The sequence below is a fragment of the Ascaphus truei genome, chromosome 2 (genome assembly GCF_040206685.1).
Source record: "Ascaphus truei isolate aAscTru1 chromosome 2, aAscTru1.hap1, whole genome shotgun sequence".
In the NCBI taxonomy this organism is placed as follows: Eukaryota; Metazoa; Chordata; class Amphibia; order Anura; family Ascaphidae; genus Ascaphus; species Ascaphus truei.
Genome location: NC_134484.1, coordinates 13,066,930 through 13,088,484, shown reverse-complemented (window position 1 = coordinate 13,088,484; position 21,555 = coordinate 13,066,930). Strand labels below are relative to the sequence as shown.

General features: G+C 44.1%; 1 pseudogene; it reads right to left on the bottom strand.

Annotated features, from left to right (window-relative positions):
- Positions 1-237: 237 nt before the first annotated feature.
- Positions 238-14,506, bottom strand: LOC142488471 (secreted Ly-6/uPAR-related protein 1-like; annotated as a pseudogene).
- Positions 14,507-21,555: the final 7,049 nt, after the last annotated feature.

Here is a 21,555-nt window from a genome sequence, read left to right as displayed (position 1 = left end):
CCCATTCAAAATAAATCAATATAGAGCAGCATACAGATGCAGCGGCCGTTATTCGAACAAATCTCAAAATCGAATTTCGAGATATGACCGTGATCCTCATGAGCTGTGCCAATGTTTGGTACGGTACAGAGTAGAGTTTGCTTTGTAAACCTAAGCTTCCACTTCCAAACAATTTACCGGAGAACGCCAGAAACTCATTCCAAATAATCTACTTACTTCACAATGAACTTTGGTGCATAGATTTATTCAAAGGAACGGTTGGTAAATAATGGTTCACCTGTTTTTGTTGTCTTTGTTGAATATAACACAACAGCAAGAAAAATATCATGATTATTATACTACTACAGGGATTTTAACTTCACATTTGAGTGAAGTGTTCCAGTCACTGCATACTCCCATATAAGTGTACAGTAGGTTTGTGATCCCTTTTAATGGACGAACTAAAATGCCAACGATAAAATAGTGTATATAAAGCTTTTATACATGGGTACATGTGGGACCAGGGTGCACACAAGAGGACTGAGCATTTAAAAAACAAATCTATGAAGATTTCTCTTGTTTGATTCAAGTGTTTTGCACCCCACGTCCAATCCTGAGCTTGGGCATCAGATCAGCACATTGCACAGTTCAGCTCTTTATTTGGTTATCCTATGGTTTGCAACAGTGCCAAGATGAAACTTCCAATGCCAGTTAATGCCCAGTAGCTAGCTCTCAAGTTTGGCGATCCACTTGCAGCCGTATTGCACAGATCTTCTTGGCAACAGAATGTAGGACGAGTTACCCCCAGGTTATTGGGGTTACTTGCCACACAATGTTCGGTACAGCCTCTAACCACGATCCTATCTCCTCCAAAAGGGTACCCTTAAAGACAAAATGATTACAGAAATAGATTAAATGAACATCTGGTAATGTTGTAGGGTAAAGCAGTAGTCATGCACCATAAAAATAATTGTCAGTGCTACAGAAGAGCATTCGAAATGGCTGCCATACGGCAAGACGGTCTGAAACTCTGGCATTGGCAGAACGTGCCGGTATTCCGAACAAATACTGCGCATGCTGACAGCAGGAATGTGGTAATTGCAACCCAACCTGGAGAACCTTAAGCAGAGAGTGGCCCACACTTACTAAGCATTGCTATTCCATCATCATCTGGTGCCAGAAGGCTTTTTAATGTCCATTGAAGTGAGTTGGCTGTTGGGTGTCTTCCAGCACTGAAAGGTGTCTTACAGCAGAGCACCGCTTAGTAAATAAGCCACTATATATTTTATTTAAGTTGGTAATGGGGTCATGTAAACTCCCCCCGCCCCCCACCAACCCCCGGGTCCAATGATATTCCCAAAAAATCAGAAGGCAAGATTGTAAAACTGCAAGCTGTTCATTGTGGATTGCTTTGGTTGGAGAGGAGGCTTTAACTCACACTGAAAATGAACATTATCCATTGTATAATAAGACTGAAGCCTTTATCTCTGTATATCTAAACTACCTGAAGTTACTCCATCTTAGAATGGAAAAGTTGGAGTAGTTTAGAAGTCCCTGCTGTAATACCTTAGTGCCGTGTCCAGCCCCTGCTATCCTCTGAGATATAGTTGTAACCAAATAAGATGTATGCCTGTTTTACCTACTAACATTTGGAGAGGCAGATGGGGGCAGGGATAATATATACTCACAGAGGTATCCAAAAATGGAAGTTTTACTTGGGCTGTTGGAAGTGTGTAATCCTACTCAGTCATTCTTTATATTTTTATGTTACATTTTTACCCCACTGCACTGTATGATTAAATCGTTACTTAAAAATAGCTTTTTAGGATTTTACCATATTACTACTAACTATGTATTTCCCATTACATGTCTATACCATGGCGGTCCAAGTTAAGTTCTCAAAGACCACCAACAGGCTGAGTTTTCAAGGGAATACATACTGTACCTAAGCAAGTTGCCACCGTGATAATTGGAGCTAAATTAATTGTTTTCTGTATGTGTTAATTGGAGAAAGCTGTTGGGAACATCGAGGTCTGAGCTTGTACTGGCTTGTGGCATTGAAAGAACACCCTAAAGCATCTTTAGGGGCCATGTTTACCCATAATCCTGTTTGTCGTTATTTATACTTTACTGTAATATAATAATATTTTAGGCTCTTTTGTCTTCTTGTGCTGGCTGAGAATTCAAACCTGAAACAGAGCCAGAGGCGAGGACAATGGAGGAAAGGAGTATATTAATGTCACTCGGACAAAGTACAGTGGTTTTTTTTATTGTTCGTGTTGCTTTTTAAATGGACGTTTTTAAATGGACATCAATCCAAATATTACAAATATAAAAAAAAATCCCGTTATTTTGTTGCAGCGTTTAAGGTTTTTTTCCCCCCAATTATATCTATGGAAGTCTTGATGCAAAATAACCTTTCTGAAGAGAATTCCCAGTGTGACAGTACTACACGGCACGGGATCTGCCTGCACAGCACGGGATCTGCCTGCACAGCACGGGATCTGCCTGCACAGCACGGGATCTGTCTGCACGACACGGGATCTGCCTGCACAGCACGGGATCTGCCTGCACAGCACGGGATCTGCCTGCACAGCACGGGATCTGTCTGCACGACACGGGATCTGCCTGCACAGCACGGGATCTGCCTGCACAGCACGGGATCTGCCTGCACAGCACGGGATCTGTCTGCACAGCACGGGATCTGTCTGCACGACACGGGATCTGCCTGCACAGCACAGGATCTGCCTGCACAGCACGGGATCTGCCTGCACAGCACGGGATCTGTCTGCACGACACGGGATCTGCCTGCACAGCACGGGATCTGCCTGCACAGCACGGGATCTGCCTGCACAGCACGGGATCTGTCTGCACAGCACGGGATCTGTCTGCACGACACGGGATCTGCCTGCACAGCACGGGATCTGCCTGCACAGCACAGGATCTGCCTGCACAGCACGGGATCTGCCTGCACAGCACGGGATCTGTTCTATCATACGCTGATTTATACAACAAAGATGTCTTCATACGGCCCATGTCTCCGTGTACCTTAAAGCAGCAGTCCAAGCTGCATTTTTTTATCTTTCCCTTTAATACGTGCATCAATATAATCCACACAATGATAAGTAATTAGATAAGTTGCTGATCGATCCGTTCTGCTGTAATTGATCGGCGAAGATTCGGTTCGGGGGTTCACTAAATGGCTGTCAGTGCAGCAGAAGAGGACCAAAGATGCAAAGTTCTGTGGGGAAGATCATGTGACCAGGCAGCCACTAGATACAATTGCTGTACTGCTAGAGAGAGGGCAGGGCTCAAAAGGGGGTGTGCCAGAGTCTGTTTCAGAAGAGGAAGGGAATGTGACTTTGTAAATGGTTGCTATAGAAACAAAAATGCTTGTTACATCATAATACATAAAAAATATAATTCAAAGTTGTTTAAAAAAAATTCTACAAGTATGTTCTCTTAGTACAGAACTGATTTTAAAAAACATGTTTGGTTTAAAGCTGCAGTTCAAGCAATATCCTACATGCGTGTTTTTTGTTGTGTTTTTTTTTTTAATAAATCAGTGTTGTACAATGAGAAAATACTTGCAGCATTAAAAAAAAATTAACAAATAACACACAGAACCCCAGCAAGCTCTTTTGGGGAACCCCTGAGCCCCCACATAATATATATGTATATAAGTGTCAAAAAGGAGAGCTATTATTATAGCATTAAAAAATATATATTTTAAAGACATTCTTTATGTATTCTAATGTAACAAGCATTTTTGCTCCTACAGCAACCATGTACAAAGTCACACCCCCTTCCCCTTCTGAAACAGCATCACATTTTTGAGCCCTGCCCTCTCTAGCAGTGAACCAATTGCATCTAGTGCCTGCCTGGTCACATGATCTTCCTCACAGAACTTTGGCTGTCGGTGTAGCAGAAGAAACCCCAAGATGCATTTAGTGAAACCCCGAGCCGAATCTTCAGCGATCGATTTACAGGAGAACCGATCGATCAGCAACTTAGCTAATCACTTGTCAGTGTGCAGATTGTATTGATGCACATATTGAATTACATTTTTATTTATTTTTTAAACGACACCTTGAACTGCAGCTTTAAGACCTGTTTAATTGGCGACGTGCAGCTTTTACTGCTAACGCCATTGTATTTTAGTGATGAGGGACCATTTTGCTGGAGACTTCTCAACTTTCTGTATAAAGCTGAACATTACCAGCTGCTGCTGGCCCATCTACAGTTGTTAAACACCAAGCCTGTTGGTCTGAGCAGTTCGTCCTCACTGTGCACTTGGAACTGGGAGTAGGACTCAAGCAGAGGAAGCACTCCAAAGAATATGCTGTGGATAAGAGAGATATAAATTAACAGTCAAGAATGTCTAAAACATCGCTCCCATCTACTAATCCCACTGCCAACCTAACACTGTGTGTTAATGACTAGGGTCTAGTTCAGTCTAAATTCTCCATAGCTCCATTAAAACCATTCTGAGCCTGTACTTGCGAGATCAAAATCTCATTATACCCCAGAGTTAAGTTGACTGCACTTGCACCGGACCCCAAACCTGTTTGTGCCAGTATATCTAGAATAAAATTGATCCCCTTAGGCCGAGCTCATACACTCCGCTTGCTTGCGAGAGTGCGAGCTCTTGCTGCAGTAGCACACGCGATCTGTGCACGTAGTGTAAGAGGCTATTGGGGGCGGGGGCGTGGCCATGACATCACAGAGGTGGTTCGCCGCCATTGGCCGAACCGCTCACGTGACGCGGCTGCCGCTTGAAAAGACAAATTTTCTTGTCTTTTCAAAACGCGGTCGCTCCGTCGCGCACACGCACACTAGGAGCGCCCTCAAGGGATCCTGCACTTTGTGCTCGGGGCGCACGCAAGCGCCAACACACACCGTATGATCTCGGCCTTACAAGGCAGCAGAGGATTGTGGTACCGTAGCTTTGCCTCTTTCACAATATGTACACATACAGAGGCCGTTATTCAAACAAATCATGGCGCCGATTTCGTGTGCGCTGCTGTACTCCACGCGGCATGACCGCGGCCAATCGCCCCAGGCGCTCGCGCTTATCGCGATTGCTTTGTTTGAATTTCATGGATTCTGTTTCTTTGTGTGCAATGAAATGAATGAATTGTAATGTGTACAATACTGTGCTACTGTGTCACTTTCATGTTTTTATAAGCCAGAACACTAAAATGCCATTTTCTGCACTCGCCGCACTCGCGTCTTAAGGCGGTACGGTTGGAAGAAATCCCGCGCCATGACATCGGTATTCCGATGTACACAACGCGTGAAGTGTTTGAATAACGCCCGCTACAGCTGTACATTAAAACAGGAGTGCTCAACTCAGACCTCGACAGGTCAGGTTTTCAGGATATCCCTGCTTCAGCACAGATGGGCTAATCAGTCCCTGCTTCAGCATGGGTGGATTAATCAGTCCCTGCTTCAGCACAAGTGGCATAATCAGCCTTTCTTCAGCACGGATGGCTCAATCAGAGGCCCAGTTTTGACTGAGCCTCTGATTGAGCCACCCGTGCTGAAGCTGGGATATGCTGAAAACCTGACTTGTGGGGGGTTGGGGGTGGCTTGACGACTGGAGTTGAGCACCCCTGCCCTAAGACAATGGGTGGGGAGTAGCTTGTGGGGAGCGCAGGTTTCACCATATATAAGGAAGAAAATATAAAATAGTGTAGTATATCTAAAAAATATAGCAATCTATGTAGGAATCAAGATTGGGAACGCACATTCTCCCAGTTGAAATACAGCATTGAATAGCAATAAATGCAATGTGTAGACTCAGCAGTTTGCAGGGGGGTCTTGCTTGGTATACACTCCCTTGTGTCAGCAGAACAAACCCTCGATGGAAAAAAAGACAACTCTAGTGCAACATTGTATGTTCACTATCAGTATATTCAAAAAACAATTGTTATTACATTTACATGAGCAACATGTGCATAGACAAGTAAAAATCAATACGCAGCATCAGTGTACTCCATCCACCCCACTCCCGAGGTCGCTTCGCGTCACTTCCGGTCCGGCCCGTCGCGTCACTGCCGGTTTCGTGATCGATCACAGAATGGATCCACACGGGCTCTGGGGCATTCGGGGCACACTTCTGGACTGCTGCTAGTTCACTCAACGCGTTTCGCTGGCGTGGCAGCTTCGTCAGGAGTCCGATCTGTGGCATAATGCTTCATTGTCCATATATATACCCCAACTTGGTTCCGATTGGATGGTTGGTTAATTTACCACTTCCTATTGGCTGGAATAGTCACTAGTGATTGGCTAGTGGGCGGGACTATCCGTATATACTAATCTCACACTTAATACATATAAAATGACAGTTTTATTTATAAAAAACATCTTAAAATCATTAATCAAAAAATCCATATACATAATAATAAAAATCTAACTTAAAACTAGCTAATACATTCATTTAAATATTTATAGAGATTTTAGGTTTTGAGGTATATATTTTTATTACTTTTTGTACAATTCATGTAACTCTGTTATTTATATTGATTAATGTGTTATACTAACTTGGGATTTTTTCTGCTCTTTCCTCCATTTCCATTCTCCCTATTCCATTCCATATATCTTATGTTGAGTGTTATATATAACAATAGAACACAATTAATTGCCCCAGAGCTCGTGTGGATCCATTCTGTGATCGATCACGAAACCAGAAGTGACGCGACGGGCCGGACCGGAAGTGACGCGACCTCGGGAGTGGGGTGGATGGAGTACAATGATTTTTACGTGTCTATGCACATGTTGCTCATGTAAATGTAATGTAACGGTTTTTGTGAACCGGCCTGACCCCCCCAATCTCATATTGGCCCCTGTGGTCTAACCAGTCCCCATTACGGTGTAGTGTCTGGTGGTGCACCTGTTGGCTACAGGACTCCTGAGTCTCCCGCATGATGGTGTGTGGGGATTTGCCAACCCAGACAGGCAGCTGAGGTAGTGTGCTGAGTCCTACCTATATCCAGTGCAGCGCCTCCACCTCATCAGGATCCCAGCATGAGCTCGTGGATGAGTCTGATGAGGACCTCCTCTGTGGTGCTTCTCTCTGTGCAATAACTCCACACTTGCACACGAGATTGTTGTAAATCAGAGACATCTTTATTGGTACGGTGGGCAAGCTGCCCTCCACAATGGGGTGTATTCAGCCCTCCATTGTTCACCGCACTTCCCTTTGAAAGGTATCTCTTCCCTTAATTGGTGGGTTCCCTATCCCCGCAGGGATATCTATTCTGCGTCAGGTTCCTGATCACAGTCTCATAATCTGTAGCTTATCATGCTACTTTCGGTTTAGTAACTACTTCTACTACTCACACACTCTAAGTCCTAACTTTTGATCAGTGCCGTGCCTTATGTATCCTCTGGGGGCTGGCACACCTCTGACATCACTAACCATGGAGTCAGAGCCTGTGACCACTCCCATCCATACATAGGGCACCTCACCAGGGTGTGAGGGCAAACCTCCATAATTACTGCTGGCATGCCCATAACTTACCAGGCCTTACTGCCAGCAGGAGAGATGACTGCAGCCATTTTACATCATGGTTACAGTAATAACAATTGTTTTTTGAATATACTGATAGTGAACATACAATGTTGCACTAGAGTTGTCTTTTTTTCCATCGAGGGTTTGTTCTGCTGACACCAGGGAGTGTATACCAAGCAAGACCCCCCTGCAAACTGCTGAGTCTACACATTGCATTTATTGCTATTCAATGCTGTATTTCAACTGGGAGAATGTGATTTCCCAATCTTGATTCCTACATAGATTGCTATATTTTTTAGATATACTACACTATTTTATATTTTCTTCCTTATATATGGTGAAACCTGCGCTCCCCACAAGCTTCTCCCCACCATTCAAGAGAGGAGAAATTGGATCTTCTCCCAAGAGGGTTGAGCAGCGAAGTTCGCCATTCTTATTATTATCATTTATGAGCACTTTTGATTATTGATAATAATCACTATATATTTATTTATTTCACTATCATTAGAAGCGCCCTCACAATTTTTGTTTTACACTAAGACAATGGGTGCAAACAAGATAACAGCGAGCGCACATAAAAAATGTATTTATGAGTCACCCCCATCACTCCTTTTTGGGACCAAACCCCATTGCTTTCACCCTTCTGTCTGTGGTACCACTGGACAAGAAACGTAGCAGGAATACCAGAGACTATCTGCATATCCTATCTACAAGGGCACTTCAAGGGCACTCACATATGCCCGTGTGAGTGAAACATATTTATTTACATCTATACCCCTAATCAGTTACCTAATACCCGGTTGTCTGGGACCAACCCCTGCTGCTCTTACCCTTTCTTTGAGGTGTCATTGGAGGAGACGCACAGCAGGGACACCAGAGAAGATCTACATACAGTACATTGTCTACAAGGGCACTCACATACTGTATGCCCATGCACCCTTGAAGGGGAGACCAGACGATCAGGAGCTGTGAGTACAGTGGTGACCACATCAGAGACAACCAAACTCTGCAACAGATGTGACTGTCGCTCACATTTGGCCGTGTGAATGTTTGATTATAGGATCATCACCTCATCCCATCACCCTAATTTCTTAAATATCTGTTTATGATGTGTAAATAGCAGTCAACTAATACACTGCTCTATATATTCATTTTATATGTGCGCTCGCTGTTATCGTGTTTGCACCTATTATCCGAGGATCCAGGGAGGGTCCTCCTTCAGCTGAGCAGCAGCCACAGTTTGGGCCGGTATATTTTCCAATACTTTCTGCCTCTCACTATCGTTCACCCCGGCACTGTATGTTTGTGTTTTCCACCTTATTGTGCTATAGGCAGCACCCCAGTGTCTCCATCTTCCTAAGACAATCGGACCAGAAGTCTTTTGTTTGTTTTTGTTTTTGTTTTCCAAAGCCTTGTTTGTAACAAACCTCACTAATAGGAACATGGGGGTATATGTACCAGGACATTTTTTGCATTAAAATGATGCTAAAAGTGGCATTGTTATCATGTGTATGTCCGCATCAAGTGCAGTATGTAAGCCTGCAGCTGCAGTGTCAATAGGGGGGATATGTAGTGAGTAATGTCACTAAAGGCAAATATCTATTGTACAGATCATACCATACCTATGTGCACAAGTTTGAAACATACTATTGTGGCGGGGGCCCCTTACCCTGCCTCTGGGTCGGGGAACCGCTCCGATCTTTCGGGGCAGGCGGTGCCATTTTGAAAGCTATCGCGTATGCGCAGGACGAGATAGTGTGGCGGCCATCTTGCAGGTGGCACCGCAAGAACATTGCGCATTCGTGAATGCCCCGAACCAGAAAGGGAGAAGAGGATATCCTCCGCGGGATGACAGCCCGAGAGTCAGTCATGTGGGAGCCAGGACAGGAGTAGGTAGTGTCCACGGAGCAAGTGGCTTCCTGGACTAGGCCTAGATTCTGCCCCTTAAGCCCCAGATAGGCCATGAGCCAATCCAGTATAGTATTGTAAGGAAGGCCCCAGATAGGGACCCTCCCATTATTCTGTAGCAGCATTACTACGCCGGTGGAAAGACGCCCACGCGGTGACCTGAGGCCTGGGACCAGGTTCAGAGACACTTGTGTGAGACACTCCGGCTGCAGCTCACCCACGTGGAGGACTGGACCCTTAGGCGAGAGGGGACTATTGTCGGAGGCCCCACTGCGTGGGACCTTATTCAGTCCAAGTCTACAAGCTACACTTGGGAACTGGAGTACCCAGGCAGGTACCCAATGTGCACCGACATTCACAGTGGGTAGCACTACCTCACACTGGGTGGGATTGCTGGAATGGAGACCTGGGGTTATTGGTGCCACGGCACCTTCAGTACGTTGAGGGGAACATGGGTACTGTGGTATTGTGTATTGCATTATTGTATAATTGTACAGTATGTACTGCATTATTTACCTTCCTGGGAACTCAGTAAAGAAAGATTTACATACCCGGTTGTATTAGTGATTTATTGGTTCCTATAAGGAATTCATCCCGCCTACGCTGGGATCCTCATAGGTGGAGGCGCTGCACCGTGAGATATAGCACCACAGGAGCGGAGGCTTTGGCTTCCTGTAAGCCTCACAGGTTTAGCAGCACCCGTGGTTTCGCTCAGGCCATGGGTACGCAACCTTTCCATGCTGCCACCCCCTGCCTGTTTCCCTCCCTGCTCGCGCCCCCTCCATTGCCTTCTCTTTTGCGTCAAATGATGTTGCGGGGTCACGTGACGTCACGTTTCCATGCCAACGTAACATCACATGATCATGCGACGTCATTTGACGTCGCGTTGCCATGGCCACGCATCGCCAAAGAGAAGGTAAGTGAAGTTGCAGAGGCCTCACGCGATCCCCCGGCATTAATTTAAATGCCTTGTGGGAAGGGCGCGGGGCCCCTGCAACCGCCGCCCCCCCACCCCCTGAACAATCTTGCGCCCCCCAGTTTGCGCACGCTGCCTTAGGCAAGGGGAGAGGGGGCTACACTATGTTGAGACTATCGATACAATAAACCATAAGTATCTAATTTGCAGAATATAGGTACAGGCATACCCCGCATTAACGTATGCAATGGGACCGGAGCATGTACGTAAAGCGAAAATGTACTTAAAGTGAAGCACTACCTTTTCCCCACTTATTGATGCATGTACTGTACTGCAATCGTTATATACGTGCATAACTGATGTAAATAACGCATGTGTAACAGGCTCTATAGTCTCCCCGCTTGCGCACAGCTTCGGTACAGGTAGGGAGCCGGTATTGCTATTCAGGACGTGCTGACAGGCGCATGCGTGAGCTGCCGTTTGCCTATTGGGCGATATGTACTTACTCGCGAGTGTACTTAAAGTGAGTGTACTTAAAGTGGGGTATGCTTGTAATGTGGATTTTGAGACACTACTGGTTGTTGTAGGAGAACATAAAATAACAAACATCTCCCCAATTTCAGAGGATCACACACGCAGAGCTTTAGCACATTACTAGTGTAACAGGGTATGTCTTTCTACCTGGCTTTCCCCATGTTATGTAAGACTTTGCTAGCTGCAGGCAGGAACAGGTTCATTCTGTGGGCTTGTGACCCACCTCATGCCCCTCTTATGAGTGACAGAAGTAAGGTGGTGACTCCTAAGAGGGAATGCAAATTTAGTTCAGTCCTGTTCCTGCTGTGAGTCTCTCCCATAGCGGGATGAGCGTGCTCACCCTCAGCCTTGTGGCTGAGGGAACATCTGACCAAGGAAGATGACCCTATACTATCAGGGTCAAGCACCATCAAGAGGGGGGAACCCTCGCACCGCTGTAAAGATCTGATGCAGTGATTGCTAAATAAAGCCCCTTTGTTAATTATACACCAGCCTCCATTGAGTCAGTACATGTGGTGTATGGAAGATGTGCTTCAGAGAGGACTGTCTCTGGTCCTACCAGAACCCCCTGAAGCTGGAGGCGCTGGCACCGAACTACAGATGATATCCAAAAGCCTGTCCTGATCTCCACTACATCGCATATCCACCCAGCTCTCCTGGAACCAACAGGTATGCCTCAGCACCACACGGTAGCCTCAGAGTAAATCTCCCCGAGGGTGGGGGAAACAGTGCTACACTAGCATATACTGCTGAATAGCACTACAGGTGTTTAGAAAACAATGAACCCAATAGAAAAACCTTGATTACATCATTATGCCCAAAAATAGAAACAGATTAAATGATATCTTGCACCGAAACATAAATAATTTCAAACATAATGTATTGCACCTGTTACATTGTACTCTGTTACGTTGAGCATTTCCCCGTTCTTTGAGCCTCCTCACATTATCTTTTCTGCAGATCTCATGAATTCACTACTTATAGATCAATGAAAAACTCTAATGTTGAGAAAGAACTGAAAACTAAATATACAGTCATATTCCCTTATTCATTCTCCTCTCTGGTACTGTCCAGATTTTAGTCTGAAATTACTTTCTCTATCAATTATCAGCAGATAAAGATAAGGACTATATGTAGAGTCGTTTGCTCGTTTGTTGTATTTACTTTTATTCACGTTGTTACTTATTGTATCACCTCTGCCGGGAGATTGCCACCACTGCCTGCATTCATAGATTGTCATGTCTTTCATACTAAGGATTTTGGGGGTATCACTCTTTATAGCAATAGCAAAAACACAGACATGACCGAATATTGTATCATCTGTTACTATACTTGTGTTTTGATTCTCAGTTTACATAGTCTCTGTGCAGACTTCAAAAAGTCCTTTCCGTTCATTTTCTATATAGTACAGGTAAATGGTGTCTCCAGCACAACTTTGTAATGGCTCTCCATACTGTCCAGTATATCATTTTCTATATAGTACAGGTAAACGGTGTCTCCAGCACAACTTTGTAATGGCTCTCCATACTGTCCAGTAAATCATTTTCTATATAGTACAGGTAAATGGTGTCTCCAGCACAGCTTTGTAATGGCTCTCCATACTGTCCAGTATATCATTTTCCATATAGTACAGGTAAATGGTGTCTCCAGCACAGCTTTGTAATGGCTCTCCATACTGTCCAGTATATAATTTTCTATATAGTACAGGTAAACGGTGTCTCCAGCACAACTTTGTAATGGCTCTCCATACTGTCCAGTAAATCATTTGCTATATAGTGCAGGTAAATGGTGTCTCCAGCACAACTTTGTAATGGCTCTCCATACTGTCCAGTAAATCATTTTCTATATAGTACAGGTAAATGGTGTCTCCAGCACAGCTTTGTAATGGCTCTCCATACTGTCCAGTATATAATTTTCTATATAGTACAGGTAAATGGTGTCTCCAGCACAGCTTTGTAATGGCTCTCCATACTGTCCAGTATATAATTTTCTCTATAGTGCAGGTAAATGTTGTCTCCAGCACAGCTTTGTAATGGCTCTCCATAGTGTCCAGTATATCATTTTCTTGTGTATGTTTTGCTGATCTGACGTTGCCCCCCACTCCTCCCTATTCTCTTTTACTGTAAGCTCCCTACTGTTGACCTCTACTGTTTGTCTCTATTATTGGTGAACTCATCCAATTGTTTAACTTCAACTGCCCTTCTCTAATAAGCCCTGAACCTACCTGTCTCCTGACCTGTTACGCAGGTAATTGGAAAGTTATCCCATTCTGGATATCTTTACACTTTGTCTAATTACTGCGCGGATAGTAATTTACACAGCTCACTTCTGCCACCTTTCGTTATGGCTCAATATTGTTCTTCATATCACTGTAATAATTTCCCGTGGGTACCAGTGTGTATCCTGCCTGCCAAAGCGTTCACCCCTTTATGTAACTCCTTGTCAATGTCGTCCTACTTCTATCATCACCATGCTTCATGTGAGTGTTGGGATTGTGATGCTATAGTAGTAGGGAGTACCAATACTTGTTTTTTTTCATTTACACACATTCCTCTTTGTACAACATAAAAATTATGAGTTTTGTACTACTGTTTAACTGAACTAATCTTTCCACTGTATACTGTATATTTTTGAATCAGGCACAGTACAGCTACTTTTTAACAGCTGTCCATTATACAAACTTCTCAGCCTTTGGGAAATAAGTGTCCTAGATATTAGCAAATACTATAAACCTGAATCCATTTGTATTGTATTATTGTCACTTATAGCAAGTGACATATAGACATCCTTATAGAATATTATTCTATCATTTTAAAAATATGCAGAATGATAATACAGTGAACTTCCCAGTGTAACACCGGCACTTTGTTTTCCTGTTTTGATATAGCAAGGCATTTCAACTCTTTTCATTATTGCTGCTTAAATGAATCTATTACCCTATATACATATGTACCCAGCTTCTTTTTCTGTTTGATTAGATAGGCAGGAATACCGCGTATTGCACAAGCAATATCATTGGATCCTCAGCAAATAATGTGATATTCACAGGTTCACTGATATGGCGTCTTATCTCTTATCACCAGGGAATAAAAGGGTTTGCTACATCTGTAAGGTTATAACACATCCCATTGCTAATAAACGGCATGACACTGCAATGTAGAACTTTAACTTTACATTATGCCAGGGGTGCTCAACTCCAGTCCTCAACCTCCCCCCCACCCCCCCAAGAAATCAGGTTTTCAGGATATCCCAGCTTCAGCACAGGTGGCTCAAACAGGGGCTCAGTCTTTGACTGAGGCTTTAATTGAGCCATCTGTGCTGAAGCAGGGACTGATTGCGCCACCTGTGCTGAAGAAGGGATATCCTGAAAACCTTGGAAGGAGGGGGGGCAGGCGGGGGGCTTGAGGACTGGAGTTGAGCCCCCCTGCTTTATGGCAATACAGAAAATCAAATAATAGAATGTACCATTCCCCAAAACAATAATATTAGAAATGACATTAGTATTGTCCTTACCCCGCTCCGCACACAAGGCTGCAGCCAGCAAAAGTATGAGGAACCCCTTCATGTTGTCGGGGTTCTTATGGGCTTTCCAAGGACATACACTACAAAATCCCACTGGCTGCGCTCAAGATCCCATTCCCTTATATACAGCGCTATTCCATTATTATCATGACTAAAAAGGAAGACTATGACACGCTGGACTAACAGGTTTTTAACTCCCTCTGTGGTATAATAATGTTCTGGGTCTGTATTTTGATGTGACTAATTTTCCTCATATAATTGCACACTGTGTTTTTTTCCCTCAATATACTGTAATTGCAGAGGTTGCGCAAGAAAACGCCAACCCATTAAAAAAAAGAATCCAGTGGTTGGAGTGGCCAAAGAAAACTTCTCACTGTTCTGTATCTGTACCCAATATTCAATGATTGGTATATTGTATTTATGGGCTGCAATTTAAAGGGATGGATCTGGGAGTGCAGCATAAATGGAAAAGTACTTTTTTAGGTAATTTTTCTCCTCTATTTTCATGAACTTGTTAACAAGATCCCTTGACACTAGGTGTATAGCAAAGTCTGGATATACAAACTGTCAGACAGCACCACCAATGCAAGATAAATGAATGAATAATATATGTAATGGTGCTGGGGAGGAACATGGGGTCCCTGTAAATCCCTAAATACAACAATGTGTAACCAATAGTCTTCCATAATAAAAGAAACAAGGCAAAACTGGAGACAGCCAAAAAATAGTATTTTACTGCTCACATAGAAAAAAATATATATATATACAGAGGTAGAAGGACCTCACATCTTGAGTTTACTATAGTAAATATAAAGAAAAACATGGCGGTAGTAATCCACGGGGTGTCTCTATCCCAGTGGTATAAATGCTACAGAATGTTATAGTAGGGGAACATACCGCAGAAAAGGAGAAAGAAGGGAGGAAATGGTCCATGAGGCAATATGCCAAATACGGTCCTCTCTTATCTGACGGAATGCGTCCCGCAACCCGCCTTCGGTTAACGGACCGTCGGATTGCGGGTCAATGTTAATCGGCGGCGGTGACCGTCGGATAAGCGGAACCGGTGGCGGTTTATGCGTCCAAAGGACTGCATTATGTGGCGTCAGATATATCGCATCCGACGGATAGCGGGATGTCGGATACCGAGGACTCACTGTATAGTCAAACAGAGACCATCCTAACAAGGGACATACTGTATATCCAAAAATAACGCAGGAAATACAGTATAAGAAAAACCCACGGTCAATTGGTCAAATGTAAAACATAATAACTTTCTTTAACTAATGACTCTGTTTGCAAAGGCAAACAAGATCTTATCTTGCATCAAACGGGCAATGGATGGAAGGGAAGTAAACATAATTATGCCCCTTTACAAAGCATTAGTAAGACCTCACCTTGAATATGGAGTATAATTTTGGGCTCCAATCCTAAGAAAAGATATTATGGAACTAGAGAGAGTGCAGAGAAGAGCCACCAAATTAATAAAGGGGATGGACAATCTAACTTATGAGGAAAGGCTAGCTAAATTAGATTTATTTACATTAGAAAAGAGGCGTCTAAGAGGGGATATGATAACTGTATACAAATATATTCGGGGACAATACAAGGAGCTTTCAAAAGAACTATTCATCCCACGGGCAGTACAAAGGACTCGGGCCATTCCTTAAGGCTGGAGGAAAGGAGATTTCACCAGCAACAAAGGAAAGGGTTCTTTACCGTAAGGGCAGTTAAAATGTGAAATTCATTACCCATGGAGACTGTGATGGCAGATACAATAGATTTGTTCCAAAAAAATGTTGGACATCTTTTAAGATAGGAAAGGTATACAGAGATATACCAAATAAGTATACATGGGAAGGATGTTGATCCAGGGATTAATCCGATTGCCAATTCTTGGAGTCAGGAAGGAATTTATTTTTCCCCTTATGAGATATCATTGGATGATATGACTCTGGAGTTTTTTTTTTGCCTTCCTCTGAATCAACAAGTAAGTATAGATATAGGATAAAGTATCTATTGTCTAATTTAGCATAGGTTGAACTTGATGGCCGTACGTCTTTTTTCAACCTCATCTACTATGTAACTATCCTGCGTTGTCGAGGATAGTTCGTCTTGCTATATCTGTATGTAATAGAGAAATAGAACCCTTTGGCCCATCAAGTCTGCACATTCTTTCTAGCAGGGAAATCAGTCAAGAAGACAGATATATTTTGCAAGTTAAACCAATTGTAACCTGTTTCGCTGCCAGCGAGGCCAGCAACACAATTCTGTGCAAAAGTTACTTAAAGTTAAAGGGCCCCTGGATTGTCCTCATCCACATGTGGCCTAGTGGTCAACTGCTGCATTCCACTGCTGTTGGGGGGTTGGGAAGCTGCCGTGCAGAGAGAGAGGGGACGGGACACATGGGTAGCTTGCCCCGGGAGGGAGAATGGCTGGGGCGTATCCTACAAAAATGGTGGAATTAAGGGGTGCCCAACTCCAGTCCACAAGAACCACCCCCTTACAGGTCAGGTTTACAGGATATCCATGCTTCAGCACAGCTGGCTCAATCAAGCCCTTCTTCAGCACTGGTGGCTCAATCAGAGGCTCAGTGTTCGACAGAGCCTCTGATTGAACCACCTGTGCTGAATCTGGGATATCCTGAAACCTTGACCTGTTGGGGGGAGGACGGGGGGCTTGAGGACTAAGTCGAGCATGCCTGGTATAATGGACCACTCCACAAAGTTTTATTTATTTATTTTTCTAAATAAAACATACTTTAGTTACTGGTATTGCCGATTCCTGGGCTGACCTTACAGCATGTTTAATAAAGGGGGATATTCATTAAAATGTTATAGTGTCAATCGGGGTACTATGGATCAGTACCACGAAACCAGTGCGCATAATGTACAGACGTAGCTAGACTTACTGTCCCTGGATCCGGGGGAAAGAAAACAAGACACTGCGGCTTTAGGTGCAGTAAAACCGTGGCTGCCGGCGTGGGGGCCTGTTATGTCGATTGGGACCCTCGCAGACATTTTAACGCTGCTGGGAGAATCCACGGGTTCTCCCGGCACCAGGAACACTACGGCTGGCTACATCTGTATATGGGAACAAACTCGTATAGCGCCTGTGTTTACTTTAACGGCCAGCCCATTCATGCTGAGATTTGCAATACAGTGAGACCGCTGAGGCATGTGGCACAAGTTTAGTATTTTTACTGTTCAACATTTGGAATATTTTCTTGACATTTGAGTCTATGGGGCCTATGCAGTAAGCGTTCATAAGCCACTTATCACCCAAAATGCCTACTGCTATTCAGTAAGCGGTGATAAGTCGGTGATAACAGACAGAATCGATCCAAAAAAATCGCTCATAAAAAAAATCCCCGAGGCAGCGGTGATAAGCCACTTATCGCCGCTTTTCGGCATGTTCATAAACTCGCGCAATTCTAGTAGCAGTGATTTGGCTATGAACGCTTATCGCCGCTCTAGAATGGTGATTTTATCACAAAGTCCTCACGCCAGAAAAAGTTGACGTGAAGGTGTTGGAAGAAACAGGAAAAAGGTGATGCATCCAAATTGGTCGAAATTCCTCAATGATATATATAAATGATACTGGATAGCAGTGGAAAGTCCATGAATAATATGGCAATTTGTCAGGTGCGGGCTAGGTGTCTAGTGGGGCCCACGTGACCAACACAAATGAAACACCATAATAGCCCCCCCTAGTAACCAATATATAGTGAACAGAGGCACTGGTAGACATATACATATATGTGGGGGCGCTATGGCCCTATTACCTTAGTGCTTGCAGGACCTCCAGATATCCAGGGCGTGCAGTTCATCCAGGTAGATAGCCAGCAGGAAAAGAAGTGAAGATGTGTTGCACTGCCTCAATTTCCAGCTCCCAATAAGTCCGGAAAAAATACAAAGTGAACACTCAGCTGAATAACAGGTCAGGTTTATTGCAAGGTGGTGCAGCAAAGGGACAGCAAAGCCACACGAACGCACCTACGCGTTTCGTGCACGGGGCACTTTATCAAGGTGACAAACAAGTGTAAAACTGCATAATTTATACTCACCTGTACTGTGCCTTGCGCTTCCGGGTGTGACGTCATCGTCCCGCGTCGCAACGGGTCGCGGTGACGCGGCGTGCACAGCCATTGGCTCAGCCAGTCAGGTGGTATGCTCAAGCTATCTGACTGTCTTTTTTCACTTTTTTTTCCTAAAACAAACTTTATTAACAGTGACATAGATACACAGAAGGATAAAAAACAAAATTAAAAGCACATTTCAATATTATAAATCATTTGTATATGAATTGTATTTGTCACTTTTCTATTCTTCATGTGAGTAGGTTAAACACCATCACATATTTCATGATTACAACTGTCTTAGGGTGAATTCATATACTGTACAAGTGATTTATAATAGAAGCACCTTATGTTGTCCATCATAATGATCAGTTAAGATTACACCTCAAATTTGTATGCACCTGATTATAGCTATTATTCTATATTCTACACTTGTATTGTGATCATGTCCAGTTCACGATCTACAAACTACCAAGTATCACATACACAGGCATGGTTTACTTTGAACTGAGTGGGGGATACATATAACATCTAACTGTAAACCTAACAGAATAACAAAATAATAAAGTAATAATATACCCCTTACATAATATATTTATCCATTACCCATGCCTGTGTAGATCTACTGCTTTTATAAGTATTGAAATGTGCTTTTAATTTTGTTTTTTATCCTTCTGTGTATCTATGTCACTGTTAATAAAGTTTGTTTTAGGAAAAAAAGTGAAAAAAAGACAGTCAGATAGCTTGAGCATACCACCTGACTGGCCGAGCCAATGGCTGTGCACGCCGCGTCACCGCGACCCGTTGCGACGCGGGATGATGACGTCACACCCGGAAGCGCAAGGCACAGTACAGGTGAGTATAAATTATGCAGTTTTACACTTGTTTGTCACCTTGATAAAGTGCCCCGTGCACGAAACGCATAGGTGCGTTCGTGTGGCTTTGCTGTCCCTTTGCTGCACCACCTTGCAATAAACCTGACCTGTTATTCAGCTGAGTGTTCACTTTGTATTTTTTCCGGACTTATTGGGAGCTGGAAATTGAGGCAGTGCAACACATCTTCACTTCTTTTCGTGAAGGTGTTGGAAACCTGCAGTGAAGTGGCGAGATGGGACTTAGAAAAATAATACATTTTTCCTGCATAGGATTGATACCAGGAATCTCTAGAGCTGATATACATTAATATTAGCACCAGAGACCCCTGGCATGAATCCTGTGCAATAAAAATGCATTTACAGTAACTTCATTACCATAGCGGATAGCCTCAGGGACCCCCTACTTCCCGAGATACAGGCCCCGTTATGGGGTGCCAGTATCTCCTATGCATTTAAATGTCCGCGTCACATGACCATGGGAATAAAATGCATAGGAGGTACCGGCACCAAATATCGGGGCCTTTATCTCAGGAAGTAGGGGGTCCCTGAGGCTGAAACCAATGCAGTTCAGCTCAGGAGACCCCCTGCTCATCTAAACTATTAACAAAATTAAAATTTACACACATGCATTTCGGGCGATATTTGCACAGGGAGAGACGGCTCTCTCAGAGCAGCTCTCTCTGCAGCAGATACAACTCGCCGAGTAAGGCCTTTTCAGAGGGTCGTTCATCAGATCACCGGCTAATCGCCCGTTTTGTGAATTTTGCTATGACAGGTAATGAAGGCTTTCTGAATACCGTGATACCAACGCTCATAAAAACGGTGATTTAAATGGCCCGGCGATTTTTTTTATGAACCTTTAGTGCATAGGCCCCTATATGTGATCTTGAGCACGAAATGAGAGATGCATGTGTGGCATGTGCAAAGCAGACGTGTTACAGCTACGCGAGAGGGACAGGGCTGTCGTAGATTATGTGCAGCTTGTCTCTTGGTGTTTGGAAAGGATTCAGACATTCGGGACAATTTTTATTAAGTAGTGTTATAGCATAAGACCCTTTATTGCCTAGTGACTTTAATAATCTGTAATGTGTCTTTCTGGCCCACAAGGTGTCTTATCCAGGGGTGAGCAAACTTTTTACACCGAGCCCCCCCTTTTCATCAATCATATTACTCGGGCCCCCCCGTCTGATCCAAATCACATGACTTTTTATTAATGGGTATAACATTTTTTAAAACTGTAAAACATGACAAAGGTTAGAGCAATGGTGCGCAAACTCCCCGCGACTGACCCCCCCCCCCCCCCGCTCCCCACCTGCTCTCTCCTCGGTCGCACACACGCCCTCGCGTCTAATGATACGTCAAATGACGCTACGGGGGTCTTGTGACATTACGTGACCCGCAGCGTCATTTGACACATGTGACGTCACATGGCCCCGTTGCCATGGCGATGCGTCACACATCCGGCTGAAACAAGGTAAGTGGAGTGTTGCAGGGGCCTCACACGATCCCCGGCATTAAATTAATGCCTGGGGGAAGAGCGCAGGGCCTCTGCAACCGCCAGCACCCCCCCCCCAGAAGAATCTCCCGCCCCCCTGGGTGGTGCACCCGCCCAGTTTGCGCTGGGTTAGAGGTTTGTTTTTATATAAATCAGCATAGTAGTATATATAACATTGACTGCAATTTTTTTCTTCCTCCCTTCTTTCCCCCTCCTCTCTTCCCATTTCTCTCCCCCTCCTCTCATCCCATTTCTCTCCCCCCTCCTCCTCAGCTCTCCCCCACAAGCTCTCGTTCTCCCCCTCGAGTTCTTTCTCCCCCTCCAGCTCACGTTCTCCCAGCGCTGTACATGTTAAGTTTGTTTATAGAGTCAGATTCATCACACCAACCCTGTGGTGTAGCAGCTAGAGAATTGCACTAGCATATGAAAGATCATGGGTTCAATTCCTAAATTATACCATACCCTGCAGGAATTGAACCCAAACGAAGCCGGTTGCTCTGCTATTTGGGAAAGAGCAACTTTGAAAAGCCCGCCCTAGCTTCATCGACTCAAGCCACAAAATCGTCTGGTTCTCTGACTGGGGCTTCTCCTTACATACTCTCCACTGAGCAATGTTTAGCATGGAGGAAAGCGGAGCAACCAATCAGAGTGTGGCAATTCCTCCCCGCCAGCCAATAGTAACAGGGGCTCGTACTTTGGCTGATATCAGAGGAGGGGGCGTGTCAAGCCAGCTCG